Source organism: Gnatocerus cornutus, chromosome 4 (assembly GCF_029298725.1).
Source record: "Gnatocerus cornutus isolate USDA-ARS CGAHR chromosome 4, icGnaCorn1.1, whole genome shotgun sequence".
NCBI lineage: Eukaryota > Metazoa > Arthropoda > Insecta > Coleoptera > Tenebrionidae > Gnatocerus > Gnatocerus cornutus.
In genome coordinates this window covers 6,305,268-6,318,562 of record NC_142236.1, presented here as the reverse complement: position 1 = coordinate 6,318,562, position 13,295 = coordinate 6,305,268, and the positions used below count along the sequence as shown (strand labels likewise).

Below are 13,295 nucleotides of genomic sequence, written 5' to 3'. Positions count from 1 at the left end.
GATATTTAGATCTTCAGGTTTTTATGTTCTTTTCCCAGAAATACTGTTCCTAGATTCCTAAATATTTCCTAGTTAAAATTCTTAGAATTTCCGACACAAAGAAAAAAAAAATTCAGATTTTCCTTTATTGTTTTAGGTGATGAAGTTACCAAATTCTAGGGTTTTAAAATTTTAAGTTTCTCAAATTCTAAAAGATTTTTGACTCTCAAGTCTCAAAGCTATTTCCGCATTCGTTTTGAATGCGTTAATAGACTATTTACACATCGGATGCGTTAATAGCTTCGCTACTATAGCAACTTGGAATCTTCTTCAAATTGTATTTATCGTATAATGCAAATTGAGAAAAAATAGCGTGAAACACTCGTCCACTCGTGTTACAAACCTAGATTCCTTTTTAAATATACTATATCAGGTTTTGACATTTTTACATTATGAGAGTCTGAATTAGTTGAATTCTTAGGCTTCAGGCTTTTGATGCAGATTCTTATTGACAGATTTACAGGTTTCAAAGTTCAAGGTTTTTCAGGTTTTCAAGTTCTTAGGCAATAGAATTCTTAAGTTTATATGTTGCAAGAATCTTAAATTGCTCAGTTGTTGTGTCATTCGCGTCTCAAATTTTCAGGCTTACAAGGTTTTCAGGAGTCTGTTTTCATTAAATTTTTTTAGATTTTTGAGAACCTGTCTCTCTCAAATTATCATTTGTAAAGATTCTTAGAGCACTTGAATTAGCACCTTCAATTTTTCGAGTTTTTTAAAAATCTAAAATTTTTGCTGGTTCAGTTTAGTCCTTTGTTTTCCAAAATCCTGCAAATTCATAAGAAAGTTATTTCGGTAGTCAGTTTTACGGTTCTTGGACTAGTCGATTCAGGTTTAATGTTCAATTTTCTCGTACTAAGGTTCCTTTTAGTGTCTGCAGATTTTGAATTTTTCAATCTGTTGATCTCTTCGTTTTTGAGATATTTAGATCTTCAGGTTTTTAAGTTCTTTTCTCAGAAATACTGTTCTTAGATTCTTAAATACTTCCTAGTCAAAATGCTTAGAGTTACCGACACTTAAAGAAAGAACTTTTTCAGATTTTCCTTTGTTGTTTTAGGTGATAAAGTTACCAGATTCTAAGATTTTAAAATTTTTAGTTTCTCAAATTCTAAAAGGTTTTTGATTCTCAAGTCAATTTTTTAAGTTCTTCGACCGAAAAAAAGTCCGAGATCTTCGCTTCTAAGAAATAAGATCATAAAAGAACATCTCTATCACTTATTTTAGTTGTCTAATGAGCAATTTTGTTTACTTGTTGTGTAATGAAAACAAGCATTGCATAATGTACTCATTACACAACAAGTGTCAAACCTGTCAAGTTGTAACAAAATTGTGCATTTTTAACCGTGAATGGTCCTAGATAAAGCGTTGTATATCATATGTAAGAAAAATGCCATTATAAGTTCCTAAAATTTGTATTACTCGCCCAAATCCAAATAATTGTACAAATTTTTTAATTTAACATTTCCTTCACTTATAATATAGAAGTGATTATCGATTAACAAACAAGTTCGTTAATACAGACGATAGTAATAACTCTGCCACTTCTCTACAGGTTTCATTCAAATTACCGTGAGTGGCCGCCATAAAAAATCGTCCATTAATGAGCCTCATTAACAAACGGTTGACGAAAAATCAGTCCTAGCCAAACTAAAATAAATTAATCTCAATAGAAACCACATTTTCAACCATCACTTCGTCAAAGCCATCTTTCCTTTGTTGCTACCCCCCAGATAATCTCTTTTATTTCTAAACTCATCAATCACAGCCAATCACCCCCTTCCTCTTCTACTGTGGTATTTGATAGCCGATCCTCCCAACTCGTGACATCCTTCAAAAAATCTGATTGACGAAGTTTCTCCTCCACTTAAATTTTTTCCGTTACAAGTAAAAAAAGTGTCGTTACCGATGTCGGGAATCATCATATCGTTCCAGAAAAACTGGCATAACTGATGTTGGAGATTTGTTTCGGAAAACGAGGATGTGATTGATTGGATTGAGGGCATTAAACCTGCTCGTTCATCACGATAAATAGCTTCAAATAAAAACGTATTAAGACACAAGTTGCATAACCGTAACAATAATAATATAATTATATGCGTGTTGTGTACACTATTTTTTCTATAGAAGTATTAGTGTGTTTTAGCTTGAAAATCAACTACGGTGATGAACTGTTAAGACGGAAATAGAAACAACCTCAACTTTAGACAGTTGAGTGAATGTTCAATCCAAGACGTACGTTTTTCACGGGAGACTTGATCGTGGTATTTGTTGTTGTTCGGTGTGATCCGAAAGTTCTTGTCGTGACATGAGCGATGAATATTAAATGACATCGTATGGAATATTGTATTAAGACAACATCCATCAAAGCGAATCCCTACATGAACTCGTAGCAAGTTTAATAGGATTGCGTGTCTGGTTTAGCGGCCACAGTTATCATGTAGCAAAGCAAATGCCACATAATAACTGATGATGTACAAGTTGAAATATGATGTGCTCGACATTGCCTGTAAACAGACTTAACTGTCGGCTCATTAATTATTGATTTTGGCTTTTAGAACGGATTTTCCTCCGACTTTTAAACAATAGTCTGTTTCGTCTTATTCCATTACATTCGTGAATATTCATGGCGGAAATTTGTGCTAATGATTCAGATGTAATTACAGGCGGGAGGGAGGAAGGATATTTACAAAAGATGCTCTTTTGGGGAGGATTTCTTGCCGTGAAAATACTAATTCGATTCTTAACGGTTATTGCGGGATTAATTTTGGGAAGTGGGCATAAACAGCAACGAATTGCTGCAATTCAAAACGATCTTTACTGACTTTCATTCGGACAGAGAAGTTATTAGAAATCGTTTAAGAATGGCTCATTCCAGCGCAAATTTTTGTGTCAGAATAAAGTTTCTAAAATTGTTTAAAAATGTCGTATGCCAACTTAGACCAGCTCATTGCTCCGTGCAAAGAGCAATTTCAGCATCCGTTCGTTCAATTCGAATTGATACTGGAATATAAGCCATTTCGCAACTTGTACGTTAATACGCTAGTTCTTAATTTGCTGTACTAACAGAGCTATTTCCGCATTTGTTTTTAGTGCGTTAATACAACGTGTCCACATCGAATACGACCATAACATTGTTACTATTAAAAAAAGTTTTTAAATTGCAAATAAGAAAAAATAGCATAAAAAATTTTAAAATCTGCCTTTGTTGCTCCAAGATTTTGCAAATTAACACAGACAGTTAGCAAGTCAAAAGTAGTAATAACTCCAAATTTCACTACCCTTGCGTCAAAACTACCATAGTTTCAAGTCCGAATTGAAAAAAAGAAAATTTTTGGTTCGTTTTGAAAATAAAAAATTCTAAAATTCATCCGTCGCTCAAAAACATTTAGATTTGACTCATACGGTCAAAAAAATAAGGACCTCTTCAATATTCATTACCTTAGAGTCAAAACTGCCACAAATACAGGACCGAATTAAAAATATTGGAAATTTTCGGTTTGTCTTGAAAATGAGATTTCAACTCTCTATAGATTTGGCCAACCAGAGACTTAAATTTTTTCAAAGCAACCAATCACAACAAACTTTTTCTGGAAATTTCACTCGTAGTTTGTTTCTCCGGACAATTGGCACAAGTGAGCGAAGCGTAGAAAAAATAGCATAAAAAATTCCTAAATCCGCCTTTGTTGCTCCAAGATTTTGCAAATTAACACAGACAGTTAGCAAGTCAAAAGTAGTAATATCTCCAAATTTCACTACCCTAGCGTCAAAACTACCATAGTTTCAAGTCCGAATTGAAAAAAAGAAAATTTTTGGTTCGTTTTGAAAATAAAAAATTCTAAAATTCATCCGTCGCTCAAAAACATTTAGATTTGACTCATACGGTCAAAAAAATAAGGACCTCTTCAATATTCATTACCTTAGAGTCAAAACTGCCAGAAATTCAGGTCCAAATTAAAATATTGGAAATTTTCGGTTTGTCTTGAAAATGAGAACTCAACTCACTATAGATTTGGCCAACCAGACACTTCAATTTTTTCAAAGCAACTAATCACAACAAACTTTTTCTGGAAATTTCACTCGTAGTTTGTTTCTCCGGACAATTGGCACAAGTGAGCGAAGCGTAGAAAAAATAGCATAAAAAATTCCTAAATCCGCTTTTGTTGCTCCAAGATTTTGCAAATTAACACAGACAGTTAGCAAGTCAAAAGTAGTAATAACTCCAAATTTCACTACCCTGGCGTCAAAACTACCATAGTTTCAAGTCCGAATTGAAAAAAAGAAAATTTTTGGTTCATCTTGAAAATGAAAAATTTTAAAATTCATCAGTCGCTCAAAAAAATAGATTTGACACAGACGGTCAAAAAAACAAAGACCCCTTCAATATTCATTACCTTAGAGTCAAAACTGCCACAAATACAGGACCGAATTAAAAATATTGGAAATTTTCGGTTTGTCTTGAAAATGAGATTTCAACTCTCTATTGATTTGGCCAACCAGAGACTTAAATTTTTTCAAAGCAACCAATCACAACAAAGTTTTTCTGGAAATTTCACTCGTAGTTTGTTTCTCCGGACAATTGGCACAAGTGAGCGAAGCGTAGAAAAAATAGCATAAAAAATTCCTAAATCCGCCTTTGTTGCTCCAAGATTTTGCAAATTAACACAGACAGTTAGCAAGTCAAAAGTAGTAATATCTCCAAATTTCACTATCCTAGCGTCAAAACTACCAAAGTTTCAAGTCCGAATTGAAAAAAAGAAAATTTTTGGTTCGTTTTGAAAATAAAAAATTCTAAAATTCATCCGTCGCTCAAAAACATTTAGATTTGACTCATACGGTCAAAAAAATAAGGACCTCTTCAATATTCATTACCTTAGAGTCAAAACTGCCAGAAATTCAGGTCCAAATTAAAATATTGGAAATTTTCGGTTTGTCTTGAAAATGAGAACTCAACTCACTATAGATTTGGCCAACCAGACACTTCAATTTTTTCAAAGCAACTAATCACAACAAACTTTTTCTGGAAATTTCACTCGTAGTTTGTTTCTCCGGACAATTGGCACAAGTGAGCGAAGCGTAGAAAAAATAGCATAAAAAATTCCTAAATCCGCCTTTGTTGCTCCAAGATTTTGCAAATTAACACAGACAGTTAGCAAGTCAAAAGTAGTAATATCTCCAAATTTCACTACCCTAGCGTCAAAACTACCATAGTTTCAAGTCCGAATTGAAAAAAAGAAAATTTTTGGTTCGTCTTGAAAATGAAAAATTTTAAAATTCATCCGTCGCTCAAAAAAATTAGATTTGACACAGACGGTCAAAAAAACAAAGACCCCTTCAATATTCATTACCTTAGAGTCAAAACTGCCACAAATACAGGACCGAATTAAAAATATTGGAAATTTTCGGTTTGTCTTGAAAATGAGAACTCAACTCACTATAGATTTGGCCAACCAGACACTTCAATTTTTTCAAAGCAACTAATCACAACAAACTTTTTCTGGAAATTTCACTCGTAGTTTGTTTCTCCGGACAATTGGCACAAGTGAGCGAAGCGTAGAAAAAATAGCATAAAAAATTCCTAAATCCGCCTTTGTTGCTCCAAGATTTTGCAAATTAACACAGACAGTTAGCAAGTCAAAAGTAGTAATAACTCCAAATTTCACTACCCTAGCGTCAAAACTACCATAGTTTCAAGTCCGAATTGAAAAAAAGAAAATTTTTGGTTCGTCTTGAAAATGAAAAATTTTAAAATTCATCAGTCGCTCAAAAAAATTAGATTTGACACAGACGGTCAAAAAAACAAAGACCCCTTCAATATTCATTACCTTAGAGTCAAAACTGCCACAAATACAGGACCGAATTAAAAATATTGGAAATTTTCGGTTTGTCTTGAAAATGAGATTTCAACTCACTATAGATTTGGCCAACCAGACACTTCAATTTTTTCAAAGCAACTAATCACAACAAACTTTTTCTGGAAATTTCACTCGTAGTTTGTTTCTCCGGACAATTGGCACAAGTGAGCGAAGCGTAGAAAAAATAGCATAAAAAATTCCTAAATCCGCCTTTGTTGCTCCAAGATTTTGCAAATTAACACAGACAGTTAGCAAGTCAAAAGTAGTAATAACTCCAAATTTCACTACCCTAGCGTCAAAACTACCATAGTTTCAAGTCCGAATTGAAAAAAAGAAAATTTTTGGTTCGTCTTGAAAATGAAAAATTTTAAAATTCATCAGTCGCTCAAAAAAATTAGATTTGACACAGACGGTCAAAAAAACAAAGACCCCTTCAATATTCATTACCTTAGAGTCAAAACTGCCACAAATACAGGACCGAATTAAAAATATTGGAAATTTTCGGTTTGTCTTGAAAATGAGATTTCAACTCTCTATAGATTTGGCCAACCAGAGACTTTAATTTTTTAAAGCAACCAACCACTCGCGCCAATTAATCGTCGAAACAAACTACTCCTCTGCTGGAAAAATTTCCCACAATTTCAAGCTCTCTTGAAAATTTTTGGAAAAATCCGCCCCTGACAAAAAAATCAAATTTGGCACAAGTATTTAACAAGTCAAAGATCTCTCAAATTTTTATTGCTCTAGAGTCAAAACTACGAAAAGTACGAATGAAAAATAATAAAAACATTTAGTTCGCCTTAAAAATAAAAATATCTAAAATTCGTTCCTGTTACACAAAAAATTTGGGATTTGGCATAGACAATTATAAAGTCAAAAACAGTAATACATATTACTTGCATCGAAAGTATCAAAGGTTAAGGTCTGAATAAAACTATAAGAAATTTTTGGTTCGTCTTGAAAATACAAATTTCTAAAATCCGCCCGTTGTCAACAAAATTTGAGAATTGGCACAGACAATTCAGACAAGTCAGAAATAGTAATCTCAAATTTCCATTGATCTGGCATCAAAACTACCAAAACTACATGTTCGAATGAAACATATTGAAAATGTTTGACTCGTCTTGAAAATTAAAATTTTCTACAATTCATTCCTGTTTCTCAAAAAATTTGAGATTTTATGAAGACAGTTATAAAGTCAAAAATATTACTATTTCCAAAGTTCATTGCCCTAGCGTCAAAAGTACTGAAGTTACAAATCCGAATAGAAACTATTAAAAATTTTTGGTTCGTCTTGGAAATTCAACTCACTATAGATTTGACCAATCAGAGGCTTTAATTTTTTCAAATAAACCAATCACAGCAAACTTTTTTTAGAAATTTCACGAATGAAATTCTCGTACCAATTGATCGTCGAAACAAACTACTCGTCTGTCGGAAAAATTTCCGGCAATTGGAGCTCTCTTGTTATATTACTTATGAAAATTTCTAAAGTCCGTCCCTGATGCCAGAAAATTGAGATTTGGCCCAGACAATTAATAAGTTCAAAATAGTATTCTCTCAAATTTTCATTTCCCTAGCGTCGAAACTGCCAAAACTACATGCCTTTCAAAATACGTTCGTCAATTTTTTTTATAACAAAATAATTAATTAATGAACGATTTTTTAACTCGAGTAACGCACGAATAATAATCATTATCCAACTTGTTCGTTAAATATCTACATACAGGGTGTTTTTGAAATAGCAAACAAAACACAGACAAGTAAACTCAATTGACAAAAAATGCTGTATGTAAAGATAGAGATAAAATTAATTGAATATTTGGTCAAAATCTCCAGTTCTTAATCTTGATTAATCTTAAATTAATCTTGATTACTTAGCAACAATCCAAGGTTTGTTGTTTTAGGTGGATATTTTCATCAACGGTGTTCCAAATAAGTGGTAAAATGTATTTTTTTTATCGCTAGAAAAAATAAAAAAATTGTCTAAAATAAGGCTGCTAAAGATCGTGTTTAATTTTGGTAGTGTATGTCAAAAACACTCTGATTTTGGTCCAATTAGATTACATAATAACAGTAGAACAACAAAACATTATCTACAAAAAAATATCAAAAAAAAACAATTGAGAAAAATAAAGAATGTGAACACTTTTAAAATCAAAAGTAAAAAGTAACATAAAATGCAATGTCGACATAAAATGACGTAATACACAACAAACACATCAAATAAAAAAAAAATAAAAAGTAAAAACAAACAAAAAAAATGAACGAAAAAACCTCGAAATTAACAGTACACACTAATTGTGAGGTAAAAATAATAATAATGTTCCATGCGGCCAACTAACAAAAGCTAACGTTTTATCCCTTTTGCTCATATATTTCCGGTGATTATTTATTAGAGTAGCTACATGCATTTCCTCCATTTACATCCATAAAATACCACATATCGACTTTCCCATTCCTGTAAAATTTTAATGAACGCATCGTTAACGAGTTATATTTAAAATAAATTGTAATGTTTACATTGGAAATAGAGCGTTTTAAAAAAGCTTTGTTTAATGTCGATCCTAAATTTAACTGGAAAATTGAAAGCGGTAATGGACGGTCCGTCAAACGTTTTACTCGATTTAAAAACATTTTCCCGGAGCGAGCTTTCCAGTAAAATTGTTTACAGTTTTACAATAACAAAAACTGAAATGAAATTGTGTGCACTTTTCAATAAACACCGCAAATATTTCAGCAGCCGCGAGCGTGGTAAAAGTTCAAGCGAGGTTCTTGAGTTCCAATGGGTCAACCTATGGACAGTGAAAGTGCTCTTGTGGGTGCAGAATATGCTTATCAAATTTTTCTCGTCTGCTATCAAAATGTAAACACGAGACAGTGGCGCGAGTATTTGTCTGCCGCCCACGCCTCAGAAGCAATTAGGACTCTTTTCTAAGACGTCTATTTGAGCAAAGAGTGGGTTGATGTCTCGTTAAAAATACCACCGCCTCCGTAGTCATATCACTATCATATTTCTCAAGTTGTAGCGTAGAATGGAAGCGATAAAAACGTAATTAATTACGTTTTTTTACTCCAAACTGGGGAGGTGAAGACGACGAGGTTAGACATCTGACACATTGCATCTGCAACGACTATCAATCTTTGTTAATTATTCATGGAGAGAGTGCATCGTTAGTCAACCTATCTCGTTATGGCTTATTATTTTCACCACACTCAAAAAAATTCTTCTCAGAGCGTTCGGTAGCTCAAGATATGAGGGGTTATGAAGTTTTAAATAGCAAGAGGTGGCCCTCGGAAGTCGGTGGACCTCTCTTTTTCATGGACCTCGATTTTTTGAGGCCTTGGATTTTCATTTCAAATAACTTTTATTCGTTTACAATTGTGGTTTGTCCAACGAGGCCGTCGTAAAAAAAACAATTTTTTGTGCAACATCAACAAAATCGAAAAAAAATTAAACATACATACTTCAAATGACAGTTCTGACAATTATTTGAAAAGTGAAAAATAGAAAAATCTTAAATTAAAATACACATTTTAAAATTTTTATTTTTTGTAGTGGCAAAATTTGTCAAAATTAATTAAAGTAATTAAAAATTTGCATTTCTCATGTTTATAAATATATAAATTTATAAAATTCCAAAGCAAAAAAAAAAATATTTTAAGATAAGCAAAAATTTTAAAATTCTTTTTGGAACTCTGTAACTTTTCTAGTTTTAATAGTGTGGCTGTGAAAGTTTGGGCGCATGTGATTCTAAGTCTGTTTATCAACTGTGTCAAATTGCCAATTTCTAAAGACAAATCTGCGAATTTTAAAATTTTTCGAAATGGTCGTTAAAACTCTGTATTTTTGTTAGTTTTAATGCAATAACAATGAAATTTAGACAAGTTGACAATCACAACTTGCTTTAAACTCTTGACGAGTTAACAAACACTTAAGCAAAAAAAGGCGAGAAATTTTGTTTAATTATAAACAAAAATTTCTACATTCTTATTGAACTCTGTAATTTTTCTAGTTTTAACGCTAAAAACTATAACAAAAATTATAAAATTACTGAAATGTGTGATGTTACAAATTTTTAAAGAAAAATACGAATTGATGAATTAAAATTTTTTGAATAATTTAATTTTTTTTTAAATTCTCATTAAAAGTCTGTATTTCTGTTAGTTTTGGGTTAATAACAACGAAATTTAAAAAAAATCGCAATAATGACTTTTTTAAATAAATGCCAAGTTAACAAACTAAAGCAAAAAAATTTCAAAAATTTGTATTTAGGGATAACAAAGATTTCTAAATTCTTATTGAACCCTGAATTTTTCTAGTTTCAACGCTAAAAACTATAAAAAAAATATAAATTTACTTATGAACAACTGTGTCAAGTTACGAATTTCAAAAAAACAATCTACAAATTTTAAAATTAAAATTTTTTGAACAGTATAAAAAAATTCCAAAATTCTCATTAAAACTCTGTATTTCTGTTAGTGTTACGGTAAAAACAACAAAATTTAAAGAACTTGGCAATCATGACTTGTTTTAAATCCATGCCAAGTTAACAACCTCTAAAGCAAAAAAATAGAGAATTTTTATTTAACGATAAACAACAATTTCTAAATTCTTATTGAACTTTGTCATTTTTCTATAAAATTTCTGTAAATTTACTTATAAACTGTATTAAATTACGAATTTCCTAAATTGAACAGTCAAAAAGTCTCAAAATTCTCATTAAAAGTCTGCATTTCTGTTAGTTTTAATGCAATAACGAAATTTAGAGAAGTTGCTAATCATTACAAGTTATAAAACTGTAGATCAAAAAATTTAAAAAAAACGATTTTAGGATAAATCAATTTCAAAACCCTTACTAAAATTTGTATTTTTGTAAATTCAGTGCTGTAGCAATTACATTTTAAGAGCTCGTATCTTGAATTAGATTATGAATTGAGACAAATTAGAAATTTCTGAAGAAAAAACGCAAATTTTGGAAATCCAAATTTTAAAATGGTAATTTTTTTAATAATTTTTATTAAAAAAACATTTTTGGTAGTTTTAACACAATATCAATTTAGAAAGTTGCTCCAAACTAACAAGTTATAAAACTGTAGATCAAAAAATTAAAAAAAAAAAAACGATTTTAGAATAAATCAATTTCAAAACCCTTACTAAAATTTGTATTTTGTAAATTCATTGCTGCAGCAATTACATTTTAAGAGCTTCGTATTTTAAATTAGATTATGAATTGAGACAAATTAAAAATTTCTGGACAAATTAAAAATTTCTGAAGAAAAAACGCAAATTTTGGAAATCCAAATTTTAAAAAGGTAATTTTTTTTAATAATTTTTATTAAAAAAACGTTTTTGGTAGTTTTAACACAATATCAATTTAGAAAGTTGCTCCAAACTAACAAGTTATAAAACTGTAGATCAAAAAATTAAAAAAAAAAACGATTTTAGGATAAATCAATTTCAAAACCCTTACTAAAATTTGTATTTTGTTAATTCATTGCTGCAGCAATTACATTTTAAGAGCTTCGTATTTTGAATTAGATTATGAATTGAGACAAATTAAAAATTTCTGAAGAAAAAACGCAAATTTTGGAAATCCAAATTTTAAAAAGGTAATTTTTTTAATAATTTTTATTAAAAAAACATTTTTGGTAGTTTTAACACAATATCAATTTAGAAAGTTGCTCCAAACTAACAAGTTATAAAACTATAGATCAAAAAATTAAAAAAAAAAACGATTTTAGGATAAATCAATTTCAAAACCCTTACTAAAATTTGTATTTTGTAAATTCATTGCTGCAGCAATTACATTTTAAGAGCTTCGTATTTTGAATTAGATTATGAATTGAGACAAATTAAAAATTTCTGAAGAAAAAACGCAAATTTTGGAAATCCAAATTTTAAAAACGTAATTTTTTTAATAATTTTTATTAAAAAAACATTTTTGGTAGTTTTAACACAATATCAATTTAGAAAGTTGCTCCAAACTAACAAGTTATAAAACTATAGATCAAAAAATTAAAAAAAAAAACGATTTTAGGATAAATCAATTTCAAAACCCTTACTAAAATTTGTATTTTGTAAATTCATTGCTGCAGCAATTACATTTTAAGAGCTTCGTATTTTGAATTAGATTATGAATTGAGACAAATTAAAAATTTCTGAAGAAAAAACGCAAATTTTGGAAATCCAAATTTTAAAAACGTAATTTTTTTAATAATTTTTATTAAAAAAACATTTTTGGTAGTTTTAACACAATATCAATTTAGAAAGTTGCTCCAAACTAACAAGTTATAAAACTGTAGATCAAAAAATTAAAAAAAAAAACGATTTTAGAATAAATCAATTTCAAAACCCTTACTAAAATTTGTATTTTGTAAATTCATTGCTGCAGCAATTACATTTTAAGAGCTTCGTATTTTGAATTAGATTATGAATTGAGACAAATTAAAAATTTCTGAAGAAAAAACGCAAATTTTGGAAATCCAAATTTTAAAAAGGTAATTTTTTTAATAATTTTTATTAAAAAAACATTTTTGGTAGTTTTAACACAATATCAATTTAGAAAGTTGCTCCAAACTAACAAGTTATAAAACTATAGATCAAAAAATTAAAAAAAAAAACGATTTTAGGATAAATCAATTTCAAAACCCTTACTAAAATTTGTATTTTGTAAATTCATTGCTGCAGCAATTACATTTTAAGAGCTTCGTATTTTGAATTAGATTATGAATTGAGACAAATTAAAAATTTCTGAAGAAAAAACGCAAATTTTGGAAATCCAAATTTTAAAAAGGTAATTTTTTTTAATAATTTTTATTAAAAAAACGTTTTTGGTAGTTTTAACACAATATCAATTTAGAAAGTTGCTCCAAACTAACAAGTTATAAAACTGTAGATCAAAAAATTAAAAAAAAAAACGATTTTAGGATAAATCAATTTCAAAACCCTTACTAAAATTTGTATTTTGTAAATTCATTGCTGCAGCAATTACATTTTAAGAGCTTCGTATTTTGAATTAAATTATGAATTGAGACAAATTAAAAATTTCTGAAGAAAAAACGCAAATTTTGGAAATCCGAGTTTTAAAAAGGTATTTTTTTTTAATAATTTCACTGTGCTCGAATTGCAATATTTTTTTCCTCAACAGGTTGGGCATCCCTGGGGTAAATCTTAATTAAGTATGTTAAATACAACAGTGCTTACCGTGTTTGAATGTTAGCTCGCGTTTTCGAAATTTTGCAATTTTAAAATTTTCCGTTTTAAAATGTTTGCTTTTTAATTTTGACTTTTTGGAATCTTTTAGAGCTTTCCTAAACCTTCGAGAACCTTGCATAGACGATGCGTAAACGTTCTAGAAGTTTTCAACCAACCTCCTACTCCGTGGTCAGGTCAGGTGGTCAAAA

At 29.9% G+C, this 13,295-nt stretch overlaps 1 protein-coding gene across 24 annotated transcripts in view; it reads right to left on the bottom strand.

The window, feature by feature from the left end:
* Window positions 1-13,295, bottom strand: part of LOC148176256 (uncharacterized) — a 252,369-nt gene that overhangs the window by 187,474 nt on the left and 51,600 nt on the right. The gene's annotated exons all lie outside the window — the stretch shown is intronic.